Source organism: Lissotriton helveticus, chromosome 4_2, assembly GCF_964261635.1.
Source record: "Lissotriton helveticus chromosome 4_2, aLisHel1.1, whole genome shotgun sequence".
Lineage (NCBI taxonomy): Eukaryota > Metazoa > Chordata > Amphibia > Caudata > Salamandridae > Lissotriton > Lissotriton helveticus.
The window spans coordinates 140234744-140249829 of NC_136064.1; positions in this window are offsets into that span (position 1 = coordinate 140234744).

Sequence of the window (15086 nt, forward strand, 5' to 3'; positions counted from 1 at the left end):
CTCTCTTTGCGTGTGTCATCTCACTCTATGCCTGTGCCATCCCACCCTCTACCTGCATCATGTCTCCCTCCACTTGCATCATCTCACTCTCTGCCTGTGTCATCTCTCTCTTTGCGTGTGTCATCTCACTCTATGCCTGCCTCATCTCACCCTCTACCTGCATCATGTCTCTCTCCACCTGCGTCATCTCTCTCTTTGCGTGTGTCATCTCACCCTCTGCCTGCATCATGTCTCTCTCCACCTGCGTCATCTCTATCTTTGCGTGTGTCATCTCAGTCTCTGCCTGCATCAACTCTCTCTTTGCGTGTGTCTTCTCACTCTCCACCTGCGTCATTTCTCTATTTGCGTGAGTCATCTCTCTCTTTGAGTGTGTCATCTCTCTCTTTGGGTGTGTCATGTCACCCTCTGCCTGCGCCATCTCTCTCTTTTCGTGTGTCATCTCACTCTCTGCCTGTGTCATCTCTCTCTCTGCCTGCGCCATCTCACCCTCTGCCTGCATCATTTCTCTCTCCACCTGCGTCATCTCTCTCTTTGCGTGTGTCATCTCCCCTCTGCCTGCATCATGTCTCTCTCCACCTGCGTCATCTCTCTCTTTGCGTGTGTCATGTCACTCTCTACCTGCATCATGTCTCTCTCCACCAGCGTCATGTGACTCTCTGCCTGCGCCATCTCACCCGCTGCCTGAATCATGTCTCTCTCCACCTGCATCATCTCTCTCTTTGCGTGAGTCATCTCTCTCTTTGCGTGTGTCATCTCTCTCTTTGCGTGTGTCATCTCTCTCTTTGCGTGTGCCCTCTCACCCTCTGCCTGCATCATGTCTCCCTCCACCTGCGCCATCTCTCTCTTTGCATGTGTCATCTCTCTCTCTGCCTGCGCCATCTCACCCTCTGCCTGCATCATGTCTCCCTCCACCTGCGTCATCTCTCTCTTTGCGTGTGTCATCTCACTCTCTGCCTGCACCATCTCACCCTCTACCTGCATCATGTCTCTCTCCACCTGCGTCATCTCTCTCTCTGCCTGCGCCATCTCACCCTCTACCTGCATCATGTCTCCCTCCACCTGCGTCATCTCTCTCTTTGCGTGTGTCATCTCACTCTCTGCCTGCATCATGTCTCCCTCCACCTGCGCCATCTCTCTCTTTGCGTGTGTCATCTCACTCTGTGCCTGCGCCATCTCACCCTCTACCTGCATCATGTCTCCCTCCACCTGCGTCATCTCTCTCTTTGCGTGTGTCATCTCACTCTCTGCCTGCATCATGTCTCCCTCCACCTTAGCCATCTCTCTCTTTGCGTGTGTCATCTCACCCCCTGCCTGCATCATGTCTCCCTCCACCTTAGCCATCTCTCTCTTTGCGTGTGTCATCTCAGTCTCTGCCTGCGTCATCTCTCTCGTTGCGTGTTTTTTCTCCCCTCTGCCTGCATCATGTCTCTCTCCACCTGCGTCATCTCTCTCTTTGCATGTGTCATCTCACTCTCTCCCTGCATCATGTCTGTCTCCACCTGCGTCATCTCTCTCTTTGAGTGGGTCATCTCTCTCTTTGCGTGTGTCATGTCACCCTCTGCCTGCGCCATCTCTCTCTTTGCATGTGTCATCTCACTCTCCGCCTGTGTCATCTCTGTCTTTGCATGTGTCATCTCTCTCTCTGCCTGCGCCCTCTCACCTTCTGCCTGCATCATGTCTCCCTCCACTTGCGTCATCTCACTCTTTGCGTGTGTCATCTCACCCTCTGCTGCATCATGTCTCTCTCCACCAGCGTCATTTGACTCTCTGCCTGCGCCATCTCACTCTCTGCCTGCATCATGTCTCTCTCCATCTGCGTCATCTCTCTCTTTGTGTGTGTCATCTCACTCTCTGCCTGTGCCATCTCACCCTCTGCCTGCTACATGTCTCTCTCCACCAGCGTCATCTCTCTCGTTGCGTGTTTTTTCTCCCCTCTGCCTGCATCATGTCTCCCTCCACCTGCGCCATCTCTCTCTTTGCATGTGTCATCTCTCTCTCTGCCTGCGCCATCTCACCCTCTGCCTGCATCATGTCTCTCTCCACCAGCATCATGTGACTCTCTGCATGCATCATGTCTCCCTCCACCTTAGCCATGTCTCTCTTTGCGTGTGTCATCTCACTCTCTGCCTGCCCCATCTCACCCTTTGCCTGTATCATGTCTCGCTCCACCTGCGTTATCTCTCTCTTTGCGTGTGTCATCTCACTCTCTGCCTGCATCATGTCTCCCTCCACCTGCGCCATCTCTCTTTGCATGTGTCATCTCACTCTGTGCCTGCGCCATCTCACCCTCTACCTGCATCATGTCTCCCTCCACTTGCGTCATCTCACTCTCTGCCTGCATCATCTCACTCTTTGCGTGTGTCATCTCACCCCCTGCCTGCATCATGTCTCTCTCCTCCTGCGTCATCTCTCTCTTTGCGTGTGTCATTTCAGTCTCTGCCTGTGTCATCTCTCTCTTTGCGTGTGTCATCTCACTATCTGCCTGCGCCCTCTCACCTTCTGCCTGCATCATATCTCTCTCCACCTGCGTCATCTCTCTCTTTGTGTGTGTCATCTCACTCTCTGCCTCCACCATCTCTCTCTTTGCTTATATCATCTCCACCAGCGTCATCTCTCTCGTTGCATGTTTTTTCTCCCCTCTGCCTGCATCATGTCTCCCTCCACCTGCGCCATCTCTCTCTTTGCATGTGTCATCTCTCTCTCTGCCTGCGCCATCTCACCCTCTGCCTGAATCATGTCTCGCTCCACCTGCGTCATCTCTCTCTTTGCGTGTGTCATCTCACTCTCTGCCTGCATGATGTCTCCCTCCACCTGCGCCATCTCTCTCTTTGCATGTGTCATCTCTCTCTCTGCCTGCGCCATCTCACCCTTTGCCTGTATCATGTCTCGCTCCACCTGCGTCATCTCTCTCTTTGCGTGTGTCATCTCACTCTCTGCCTGCATGATGTCTCCCTCCACCTGCGCCATCTCTCTCTTTGCATGTGTCATCTCTCTCTCTGCCTGCGCCATCTCACCCTCTGCCTTCATCATGTCTCTCTCCACCAGCATCATCTCTCTGTTTATGTGTGTCATCTCACTCTCTGCCTGCATCATGTCTCTCTCCACCAGCGTCATATGACTCTCTGCCTGCGCCATCTCACTCTCTGCCTGCACCCTCTCACCTTCTGCCAGCATCATGTCTCTCTCCACCTGCATCATTTCTCTCTTTGCGTGAGTCATCTCTCTCTTTGCATGTGTCATGTCACCCTCTGCCTGCGCCATCTCTCTCTTTGCGTGTGTCATCTCACTCTCCGCCTGTGTCATCTCACTCTCCGCCTGTGTCATCTTTGCGTGTGTCATCTCACTCTCTGCCAGCGCCATCGCTCTCTTTGCGTATATTATCTCCACCAGTGTCATCTCTCTCTTTGCGTGTGTCATTTCCCTCTGCCTGCATCATGTCTCTCTCCACCTGCGCCATCTCTCTCTTTGCATGTTTCATCTCTCTCTGCCTGCGCCATCTCACCATCTGCCTGCATCATGTCTCTCTCCACCAGCGTCATGTGACTCTCTGCCTGCGCTATCTCACCCTCTGCCTGGGCCATCTCACCCTCTGCCTGCATCATCTCTCTCTCCACCTGCGTCATCTCTCTCTTTGTGTGTGTCATCTCACTCTCTGCCTGCATCATGTCTCCCTTCACCTGCACTATCTCTCTCTCTGCCTGCGCCATCTCACCCTCTGCCTGCATCAGCTCTCTCTCCACCTGCGTCATCTCTCTCTTTGTGTGTGTCATCTCACTCTCTGCCTGCATCATGTCTCTCTTCACCTGCACTACCTCTCTCTTTGCATGTGTCATCTCTCTCTCTGCCTGCGCCATCTCACCCTCTGCCTGCATTGCGTATTTCTCCACCAGGGTCATCTCTCTCTTTGCGTGTGTCATCTCACTCTCTGCCTGTACCATCTTTCTCTTTGTGTATCTCACTCTCTGCCTGCATCATGTCTCTCTCCACCAGCGTCATGTGACTCTCTGCCTGCGCCATCGCACCCTCTTCCTGCATCATGTCTCTCTCCACCAGCATCATGTGACTCTCTGCCTGCGCCATCTCACTCTCTGCCTGCACCCTCTCACCTTCTGCCTGCATCATGTCTCTCTCCACCTGCGTCATCTCTCTCTTTGCATGTGTCATCTCTCTCTCTGCCTGAGCCATCTCACCCTCTGCCGGCATCGTGTCTTTCTCCACCAGCGTCTTCTCTCTCTTTGAGTGTGTCATCTAATTCACTGCCTGTACCATCTCTCTCTTTGTGTATCTCACTCTCTGCATGCATCATGTCTCCCTCCACCTTAGCCATGTCTCTCTTTGCGTGTGTCATCTCACTCTCTGCCTGTACCATCTCTCTCTTTGTGTATCTCACTCTCTACCTGCATCATGTCTCTCTCCACCAGCGTCATGTGACTCTCTGCCTGCGCCATCTCACCCTCTACCTGCATCATGTCTCTCTCTACCTGCATCATCTCTCTCTTTGCGTTTGTCATCTCATTCTCTGCATGCATCATGTCTCCCTCCACCTGCGCCATCTCTCTCTTTGCGTGTGTCATCTCACTCTTTGCCTGCATCATGACTTCCTCCACTTGCGTCATCTCACTCTCTGCCCGCTTCATCTCTCTCTTTGCGTGTGTCATCTCACTCTATGCCTGCGCCATCTCCCCCTCTACCTGCGTCATCTCTCTCTTTGCGTGTGTCATCTCACCCTCTGCCTGCATCATGTCTCTCTCCACCTGCGTCATCTCTCTCTTTGCGTGTGTCATCTCAATCTCTGCCTGCGTCATCTCTCTCTTTGCGTGTGTCTTCTCTCTCTCTCCTTGCGTTATGTCTCTCTCCACCTGCGTCATCTCTCTCTTTGCGTGTGTCATCTCTCTCTTTCCCTGCATCATCTCTCTCTTTGCGTGAGTCATCTCTCTCTTTGCGTGTGTCATCTCTCTCTTTGCATGTGTCATGTCACCCTCTGCCTGATCCATCTCTCTCTTTGCCTGTGTCATCTCACACTCCGCGTGCGTCATCTCTGTCTTTGCGTGTGTCATCTCACTCTATGCCTGCGCCATCTCACCCTCTACCTGCATCATGTCTCCCTCCACTTGTGTCATCTCACTCTCTGCCAGCAGTATCTCTCTCTTTGCGTGTGTCATCTCAATCAATCAATCAATCAAGCATTTATATAGCGCACTACTCACCCGGAGGGTCTCAAGGCGCTAGGGGAGGGGGTCCGCTACTGCTCGAACAGCCAGGTCTTGAGCTGCTTTCTGCAGGCGAGGTGGTCCTGGGTCAGGCGGAGGTGGGTCGGAAGGGAGTTCCAAGTATTGGCGGCCAGGTAGGAGAAGGACCATCCTCCTGTGGTGGCTCTTCGGATGCGGGGGACGGCGGCGAGGGCGTGGCCGGTCGATCAAAGCTGGCGTTTGGGAGCATAGAAGTTGAGGCGGCTGTTGAGGTATCCTGGGCCTTGGTTGTGTAGGGCTTTGTGTGCGTGGGTGAGGAGCCGGAAGGTGATTCTCTTGTTGACCGGGAGCCAGTGCAGGTCTCTCAGGTGTCCGGAGATGTGGCTGCGACGGGGGATGTCCAGGATGAGTCGTGCTGAGGTGTTCTGGATCCGCTGGAGTCTCTTCTGGAGTTTGGCGGTGGTTCCGGCGTAAAGGGAGTTGCCGTAGTCCAGACGGCTGGTGACGAGGGCCTGGGTGACCGTCTTCCTAGTCTCGGTGGGGATCCATCGGAAGATCTTACGTAGCATGCGCAGGATGTTGAAGCACGACAAGGAGACGGCGTTGACTTGTCTGGTCATGGAGAGGGAGGAGTCCAGGATGAAGCCCATGTGGCTTGCGTGGTCTGTAGGTTTGGGTGCGCTGCCCAGGGCGGGGGGCCACCAGGAGTCATCCCAGGCGGAGGGTGAGGATCCCAGGATGAGGACTTCCGTCTTGTCCGAGTTCAGTTTCAGGCGGCTGTTCGTCATCCACTTGGCTACGTCTGTCATCCCATCATGCAGGTTGGCTCTGGCGGTGGCGGGGTCGTTGGTGAGGGAGAGGATCAGCTGGGTGTCGTCAGCATAGGAGATGATGTTGAGGTTGTGCTGGCGTGCGATGGCTGCGAGGGGGCTCATGTAGACGTTGAAGAGTGTTGGGCTGAGCGAGGAGCCTTGAGGAACGCCGCAGATGACTTCGGTGGCCTCCGATCTGAACGGGGAGAGGCGGACTCTCTGTGTCCTTCCGGCGAGGAAGGAGATGATCCACTCCAGTGCCTTCTCCTGGATTCCGATGTTGCTGAGACGCTGCACTAGGGTGCGGTGGCAGACAGTGTCAAAGGCCGCGGAGAGGTCTAGGGGGATGAGGGCCGCTGTTTCTCTGTTGTCAAGCAGGGCTCGGATGTCATCGGTGGCTGCAATCAGGGCGGTCTCGGTGCTGTGGTTGGCCCGGAAGCCAGACTGCGAGAGGTCGAGGGAACCGTTCGTCTCGAGGAAGGCGGCCAGTTGCTTGTTGACGGTCTTCTAGATGACTTTTGCCGGAAACGGGAGCAGCGAGATGGGGCGGTAGTTCTTGAGGTCGGTAGTTCTTGAGGTCGGTGGGGTCGGCTGTTGGCTTCTTAAGTAGAGCGCTGAGTTCGGCGTGCTTCCAGCTCTCCGGGAAGGTAGCGGTGTCGAAGGAGGTGTTGATGATGTCCCGCAGGTGGGGTGCGATGACAGCGTTGGCCTTGTTGAAGACGTGGTGAGGGCAGGGGTCTGTCGGAGATCCGGAGTGGATGGAGTTCATCGTGCGGACGGTGTCTTCGGTGCTGATCGGGGGCCAGGCGCGGAGGTTGGTGGTGGGGGGCGGTGGTTCGGTCGTGGCGTGCGTCGGTTGAGTGCTGAAGCTGTTGTGTATGTCCGCGATCTTGTTGTGGAAGTAGGAGGCGAGGGAGTTGCAGAGGTCTTGTGAAGGGGTGATGTCGTTGTTTCCGGCGTTGCGTTTGGAGAGCTCTTTAACGATGTTGAAGAGTTCCTTGCTGTTGTGTGCGTTGTTGTCCAGTCGTTCCGTGAATGCAGATTTCTTGGTGGCGTGGATCAGTTGGTGGTGTTTTCAGGTGGCGAGCTTGAGGGCAGTCATGTTGTCCGGTGTTGGGTCTCTGCGCCAGGTTCTCTCGAGGGCTCGGCAGTTCTTCTTGGAGCACTTGAGCCATGGGGCTTTCTTGCTGCTGGGTCTGCTAGGCGGGGTCCTCAGGGGGGCGAGGTCGTCTGCACAGTCGTTGATCCACTTCGTGAGGTTGGTGGCCGCCTGGCTGGGGTTTGTTGCGCTGGTGGGTGGATTCTTGCTCAGGGAGGTTGCGAGCTGGTCGGCTGTGATCTTGTTCCAGTTTCTGCGTGCAGCCTGGTGCTGGTGGTGGTGGATCGTACACCCTCTGCCTGCATCATGTCTCTCTCCACCAGCGTCATGTGACTCTCTGCCTGCACCATCTCACCCTCTGCCTGCATCATGTCTCTCTCCACCTGCGTCATCTCTCTCTTTGCGTGTGTCATCTCACTTTCTGCCTGCATTATGTCTCGCTCCACCTGTGCCATCTCTCTCTTTGCACGTGTCATCTCTCTCTCTGCCTGCATCATGTCTCTCTCCACCTGCGTCATCTCTCTCTTTGTGTGTGTCATCTCACTCTATGCCTGCGCCATCTCCCCCTCTACCTGCGTCATCTCTCTCTTTGCGTGTGTCATCTCACCCTCTGCCTGCATCATGTCTCTCTCCACCAGCGTCATCTCTCTCTTTGCGTGTGTCATCTACCTTTCTGCCTGCATCATGTCTCCCTCCACCTGCACTATCTCTCTCTTTGCATGTGTCATCTCTCTCTCTGCCTGCGCCATCTCACCCTCTGCCTGCATCATGTCTCTCTCCACCAGCATCATGTGACTCTCTGCATGCATCATGTCTCCCTCCACCTTAGCCATGTCTCTCTTTGCGTGTGTCATCTCACTCTCTGCCTGTACCATCTCTCTCTTTGTGTATCTCACTCTCTACCTGCATCATGTCTCTCTCCACCAGCATCATGTGACTCTCTGCCTGCGCCGTCTCATCCTCTGCCTGCTTGCACAAACAAGGTGTGAGATGGCACAGGCAGAAGGCGAAATGATGCAAGAAGAGGGTGACACAGCAGAGGGTGAAATGGTACAGGCAGAGGGAGAGGGCTTGTACAGTCAGAAAATACATTTCCAATTAACAGCACTATCTCTATACCAGCATTGAATGAAAGCATGAGAAACAATCTAAAAAAAAGAGTACCCTATAAGCAAAGAGATGCAAACTGTGAGGAGATACAGGTGACATTATAGAAAAAGGTGCAAATATAATTCTTCATTTACACAGACACTCAGTGTGATCCTAGTCAAAAATGTTAAAAACAATCATTTTACCTAAAACATGTACCACAATAAATCATTTAAAAGACAGAGCACAGCCCATATAAATAAGCACTACATTACAGTGCAGAAACCTAACTCATTTCCCAAAAACATTTCCGATATGCACCATTAATTTTTTACCAGCCTTACAAAAAAACATGAGACACAATGCAAGAATAAAGAAGCGCAATATGCTTGTTAATCTTCCCCAGCGAGATGGCACAGGCAGAAGGCGAAATGATGCAAGAAGACGGTGACACAGCAGAGGGTGAAATGGTACAGGCAGAGGGAGAGGGCTTGTACAGTCGGAAAATACATTTCCAATTTACAGCACTATCTCTATACCAGCATTGAATGAAAGCATGAGAAACAATCTAAAAAAAAGAGTACCCTATAAGCAAAGAGATGCAATGTCAGAACCCAATTGATTATTCTTACCGGTGATGAACTTGCGCAGGAGCAGAAGACGATTGCTCCCAACGCCCCCTCAAGACTCCCCCTGAGCCCGTTACAAAACTTGACTCCTGGAAAGCCTCAAGGGGGAAAGGGGAGTGGATAAAATAATAAACTGACAAGAAGAGACTGCTCAGGTGATTCTTCTTCCTGGCTCTCTCTCTCTTGGGTGTACGACCTGCAGACTCCAGCTTCAGAGATGAATCCTAAATTACAATAACAGGGAATTATCTTCAAACCCTTTTCTCCTCTACCACTAAATATCCTTATTCCCTACTTTCATTACCTAAGTAACCACAAGCTTTTGCTTCTCTTCTATTTTGTTTCTTGTGTCTTTATTTGTCTTTATTCTTCTACCTCATAGATTTCTGCATAGGAAATCATTTTAAAAAGAAAAAAAGCATGTTCTGTGAATGTATTCCTTCTTCCTAAACTTAAGATATTCTACTCTTTCTATTTTGTACCTTACCTTATCTCATATGAAGTTGTCCTTGTATTTATCACCTCCTGGTTAACTCTTATCCTAAATAGCTATTTCTATGTGTGCCTATGAGTACCCTAACAAAACCTATGTAAAACGTATTACGTGTGTTCCTAAGTCTAAACCCTAGTCTATGTCTTTTGACTATGCTAACTTCTAAACTATTTATACTTGTTACTTCCCTACTCTAACTACTGGTCTGTTTTCTTCCCAGGCGAATCCTCTGCTTATTTCAGGTAATCGCTAAAGTCATTAGTCAGTATTCACAACAGTTTTCTTCTATTTTCAGTGTTTTCTTTTTCTACAGATTTAACTTATCTCTGTTTCTTCTACAGGATGCTTCTGCCAAGGCTGCTGCTCCGTCTTCTGACGTTGGAGGCCTCTGACGATTCTCAGCTCCTCAGGTAAACTTCTGACTTTTATTTCTTTAGTTATATTCTTTCCGTGAATGACTCGTGAAACTATAATTGATATTGCGCCGAACTACGACGTTAAGTTCGTCGAATATTTAATCACTCAATGAGCTCTAGAACAATGCTTCTATCCTCGGTGACTCCTCAGGTGAAGTGCGCCGATAGTTTGATTCGCGCGCCTCACCTTAGTTCCAGCACCTGATGTTTCTCTAAACACTAGACCGCTAACCCATCCCCGGGTTTGGCGGCCATCTTGAAGTTCCGCGATTGGACCAACATTCTCCAATGATTGCAAACAGGATTCTTTTGGATCGAATGAACCCTGACCTACCTGACAGCACTGAGACAGTTTGGTCCTTAAGAGTTGGGGTTCTGACAGTACCCCCCAACAAAGCGGGTTCTTCCATTTTAGGTTTGGTTGGAAATGTTTGATGAAAACTCTTTACTAATCGAGGAGCGTGAACATCTAGACTACTCTCCCATGAACGTTCCTCTGGCCCATAACCCTTCCAGTCCACCAGATAATACAATTGACCCTTCATCCTTTTAGAGTCTAGAATTTCCTTCACTTCATACTCCAGTTTCAAATTGAATTGGCTTTGGCTTCTAGGTAGATGAGTCCCTTTGTAAACCCCTGCGCCACATTATACCTGCGCCAGGTGTAATGTATGCAAAGGGGGCGTATTGACGCAAGGAAGGGTCATAGAATTGACGCAGTGAAATCTATGAGATTTCACTGCGTCACTTTTAGGACGCTGTTGCGTCAAAATCTTGCGTCTGTCTCACAGCAGGCATAAGACTGACACAGGCCCTTTCACATGGGGCTGGCCCCATGTGAAAGGATGCATTGCTGGAGTTGCGTCACTTTTGTGACACACTCAAGCAATGCGTCACTTTTGCGCTTACAGAGACGTCAGAAATACTGACGTATCTGTAACTCCTTGCGACATGATGCATCATATATTAAATATGACGCATCAGGAATGTCGCAAGGAGAAAAAGTGAAAGAAAAAGTGAGAGTAGAAGACTGAGGGCCTCCTTTATGAGGCCATGCGTCACTTTTACGCCGCCGGTGCGTCACTTTTTGTGACGCACCAGTGGTGTAAAAAATGCACCTTGTTGAGTCATATTTACAAAGTGACGCATCTAGGTAGATGCGTCACTTTGTAAACCCCTGCGCCACATTATACCTGCGCCAGGTGTAATGTATGCAAAGGGGGCGTATTGACGCAAGGAAGGGTCGTAGAAGTGACACAGTGAAATCTATGAGATTTCACTGCGTCACTTTTAGGACGCCGTTGCGTCAAAATCTTGCGTCTGTCTCACAGCAGGCGTAAGACTGACGCAGGCCCTTTCACATGGGGCTAGCCCCATGTGAAAGGATGCATTGCTGGAGTTGCGTCACTTTTGTCACACACTCCAGCAATGCATCACTTTTGCGTTTACAGATACGTCAGAAATACTGACGTATCTGTAACTCCTTGCGACATAATGCGTCATACATTAAATATGATGCATCAGGAATGTCGCAAGGAGAGCGCACTGAGAAGTGATGCATCGCTGCTTTCACGCAGCAATGCGTCATTTCTCATAAATGAGGCCCTGAGTGAGAGAGGAAAGAAACATAAGTGAGGGAGTATGGCTCAGTTATAGGGAGTGAGCGTGATAGAAGAGGAGTGAGAGACTAAGAGGACGGAGAGAATGAGGGTAACAGAGAGAGAATTAGAGAAGGGGAGTGTAGAACTAAGAGGACAGAGGGAGTAAGAGAAGGAGTTAGTAAAGTGGAATAAGAAAGTAAGGGAAGAGAAAAGAGTGAAAGAGCAAAGGAAGGAAATAGAGAGGGAGCAAACTAAAGGAGAAGGTCTGAAAGAAAGTGAGTGTGGGAGTATGGCTGAGTTATAGGCAGTGAGCGTGACAGAAGAGGAGTGAGAGACTAAGGGGATGGAGAGTATAAAGCTAACAGAAAGAGATTGAGGGAAGGGGAGTGTAGAAGTAAGAGGACAGAGACAGAAAGAGAAGGAGTTCGTGAAGTGGAGTAAGGAGAGTAAGGGAAGGGAAAAGAGTAAAACAATGAAGTAAGAGAAGAGAGAGGAAAGAAAGTAAAGGAGAAGGTCTGAAAGAAGGTGAGTGTAAGAGAAGAGTGTGAAAAAGGGGAGTAAACGTGGGGATTCAGAATAAGTGAGGCAAGTGCAATAAGGGAACAGAGGTGTGGGAGCATGAAAGAAGAGTTGTGAGGTTGAGGAAAAGAGTATAGAGAATATAAATTTTGTACATCAAACTTACCTTATATCTGATGTAAACTAAATATCATATTTCCTTTAAAATGTATATCTGTGAAAGAGAAAAAAAAGTTTATAATATATATTTTACAATACAAGAGACAACGTACGACATTAAAAGTCATAAAAGGTAATATGAGAGAATGGAGGGAGTAAGACAAACAGTGAGTAAAGGGCAGTAAAATGAGTAAGAGGAGAAAAAGACTGAGAGAACAAAGAAAGGGAAGAAAGGGAATAAAAGTGAAGCAAAGGGACTGGGAAAAGGTGAGTACGTGATGAAAGAAAGAAGAAGGGTAGTTAAAGATGATGATTGAGGATAACTGTACGAACTGAAGTAAGGGAACAAGGGTGAGGGAGGGTGAGTACAGGAGAGTGAGGTTGATAAAAAAGGAAAATAAAAAGAGGATAAAAGCAAATGAGCTTGGGACAAAGGAAGTTAAAGAGTGAGAACATAGAGGTAGTAAAAGGAAACACTGGCAGAAAGAAACTGAGTAAGAGATCAAAGAAAGATAAGTAAGGGAGTGTGGGTGAGTTTTAGGGAGTAAAGATGACAGAAGAGGAGTGAGAGAGTAAGAGGATTGAGAGACTGAAACTAAGACATAGGGAGTGAGGGAAAGGAATTGAGGATCTGAGAGGACAGACGAAGTGAGAGAAGGAGTGAGTGAAGTGTAATAAGGTGAGTGAGAGAAGGGGAATTATTGAGGAAACAAAGAAAGAAAACAAGGGGAAGGGGAGTGAAGTAGAGTGACTGACAGCTGGAAAGTAGTGAATGGGAGAGAGGGAAAGGGCAGTGAAGTAGTGGTTAATGAGAATAAGTGAGCAAAGTGGAATAAGGGAAGGGAGGTGAGTGAGACTGAAAAAAGGCCTGTCTACGGTGAGTTAAGAGGAGTATTAGAGGGTGGAAATAGGTAAGTGAGCATAAGAGAATGGGAAAAATATATATATTTATTATTAGCAAATACAAAATAATTTCAACATGTTATATGGTTTATTTTTGCTGTTCTCAGAATATATTGAATTTCATTAAAAACAGTGACTTCAATAGTACTCATCATATAACAGCGGGCAAAAACAAAACACAATCAAAATGATTGTGTTTAAAAAACCCATAAAAAATTTTCTTAAATAATGTAAAACTTTGAAAAAACATATCTAAACTCACTTTTGATCCATCCACTTTTCCACGAGGCCAAATAGTATATGGAAAGTCCTTTTCTTTGGAAAATAGTCCAGAGGATTTTTAATTTCTCATTTACCCGACTTTCTGAAAGAAAAGCTCCAACATCTTTTACATTATGAAACAAGAGTTTAATTTCCACCTCTAGCTTACTTTTTATAAATATTTTCTATAATACTCACAGCACACACTACATGATATACATAGTCTATCTCTATGAGAACTACATGTTTTTATTATCTTCATCACTCTCATTCAGAAAGTAATTTTGAAGAGCAAACTAAGTTATATTAACTGCTGCAATCTTTATAGGCCAATTACCTTCCCTAAAATTTCGGTTGTAAGAACACTAGGTAAGATTTTAGTAAGTCAGAAGGCAAACGTTGTTTGAAAGTCAATTGAGCATCATTACAGAGCTTCCAGCCTTTTTGACATTTTAAATAGCATGTGTAATGAATGTCCTGATGTTGTTGAAGGACTATCATGGTAAATAATTGCTGCAGTTGTAAATGTTCTTCCTGAAATTGATAATTGAGAAGCCACAATGTTTTTTATTAATGTTGTCAATTTAGTTCCATCAGGTCTATATCGTTGAAACATTAAAATAACATACTGTCCATATCTTCTTAAAAATAAAGTTGATAGCATTTCAGATTTACATTAAGTACAGACCATGTTTTGATATGCTTCTTTAACTAGATTATTAAATGACACTGATTTGCAGTCTGGTAAAGTCAAATATATAAATCTTTCAGTGTCTACTGTAGTACTACTTGAAAAGGAGCAATTGCCACAGTCATTTTGCCCTTTATAAGAAAGGCCAAAAAGATTTTCTACATCTACACCTTCATCTTGCAAAACAACAAGCATATACATTAGAAATTCCTGACAATTTTGTTGAATATTCTGTGTAAATTGATTTAGACCAGAACATATGTCTAAAACCTTTCGAATTTCAGAAACACTTTGTATTTTTGTTCTATCAATGCTACATTTCTCAAATACAGAATTTAATAAACAACAAAGTGTTTGATCACGATTTTCAGCAATCTGTTCTTGTAGAAAGAAAACAACATTAACCACAACATTAGCATAGCAGTTGACACCGGAACTATTTTAAAACTGAAATCCAACAACATCTTTAACTGAATCCATTTTGTTTTTGCTTACAACTACTGGTTCATCTACCTTTTTTCTTTTTGCTACAACTTCACTACAATTTTTCTCATTTCTTCTTTTTCGGCATACCACATGCTTTTCAAACAGAGGATATTGAGGTAAATTTGGAGCATACTCTCTTCTTAACCTATTATATTCTTTTACACAATTTAGATCTGCATTAATCTTTGTCTCATCAAAATCAATCAAGTTCAATCCTGATAAAGTTCTGCCTCGAGATAAAGCAACATATGCCATACCCTCCTTGAACACAGAACTTCCAATATTCACCAAAGCAGTATCCACACTTAAACCTTGAGATTTATGAATAGTCACTGCATATGCTAAAGAAACAGGAAACTGTTTTCTGCGGACATATAAATCTTTCACAAGCAAAAATCGGGCAGAACAACGACTGATTTGTTGTATTTCTTGAATACCATCAAATTTAATTTTCATAAATTAAATTCCATCTCTATTTCGATAATTCGATAATTCACAAAATCCACAACATGACCCATTGCTCCATTTACTAAACCTCTTTCCACATGTAAACTACGTCGTTAAATTATACGACAATTTAAGGATGGATACAGAGTCTTTTCCATACCAGCAGTTTTAGATATTGTCTTCTCTAAAGAATCCAATTTTGATTTCAACTTTTCAGACAAAACAATAGTTGCTCCTTCATGTTCTATTTTATCAATAGCTTCCAGTTTCACAATCTCTTGATTTTCCAACT